Here is an 877-nt window from a genome sequence, read left to right on the forward strand (position 1 = left end):
AACTACCGACAAAATAACCTTTAACAAAAGCTTGTGAGACACTCAGCGCAAAGTAAGTATCATAGGTAGAATTATATTACTCCATTAGGCATCTCAGGGTTTAAATTTGTCAACTATACTAATTAAACATTTTCCTAATTTTTCAGTCGAATTACTCAAATTAAATTCGAAGAGTCAATAAATATAATTTGTTTTTATGCACCGCCAAATGTTTCATGGGAAGAAAGAGAAAGGTCAACAATTAAATTAAATTTAAGTAAATTAAACACAGCGTGATTTAATTACATGATAGAAATTAGACATGTACCCATGTGAAGCTTCTCTTCTTTTTCTCTTAAATACGGGTCATAACCCAAAAATAAAATAAAATAAAATACAGAGAAGATTTTCCTTTTTCTATTAATTCAACGCGAGAGAGTAGAGATTATTCCACTAATTTATTTATTTCTGTATGTTTATAAAAAAAAAAAATGGTAATCGAGAGCCTTGCCAACGGAATCATTTCTTAAACTGAGATAATTATTTTTTGTTAATAAATTCAGTTCTCAGGAGCACTGTCGAGATTAGATCCATACACGACGCTTGCTGCTGCTTCTGCTTCACTCTCCTTCACACTCTCTAGCTTCATCTCGTAGATATATATCATATAGAGAGATACAGAGCTCATATCTCTCTCTATATCTCGAAGAAGATTAAAGATTCATTCGTTTTGTAAATACAGTTTGTATCTTCTGCTCCAAGAACACGAGGGAGTAACAAAAAACAAGGTGTCGTGTCTTCTCCACTCTGTTTTTTTTTTTTTTCTTGTTTTGATTCGATTCGATTGTGGTTTAGATTTCGATGTTTTCTGACATTCCTCGAGCTGATTCGATCATCT

General features: G+C 32.2%; 1 protein-coding gene across 1 annotated transcript in view; it reads left to right on the plus strand.

Annotated features, from left to right (window-relative positions):
- The first annotated feature begins 406 nt into the window (after positions 1 to 406).
- LOC106300237 (probable pectin methyltransferase QUA2) overlaps positions 407 to 877 on the plus strand; it is a 4,504-nt gene continuing 4,033 nt past the window's right edge. Inside the window, exon 1 of the mRNA XM_013736338.1 lies at positions 407 to 767. The gene's annotated coding sequence lies outside the window, so the exon portion shown is untranslated. The remainder of the gene's footprint in view (positions 768 to 877) is intronic.

Source organism: Brassica oleracea, chromosome C6 (assembly GCF_000695525.1).
Source record: "Brassica oleracea var. oleracea cultivar TO1000 chromosome C6, BOL, whole genome shotgun sequence".
In the NCBI taxonomy this organism is placed as follows: domain Eukaryota; kingdom Viridiplantae; phylum Streptophyta; class Magnoliopsida; order Brassicales; family Brassicaceae; genus Brassica; species Brassica oleracea.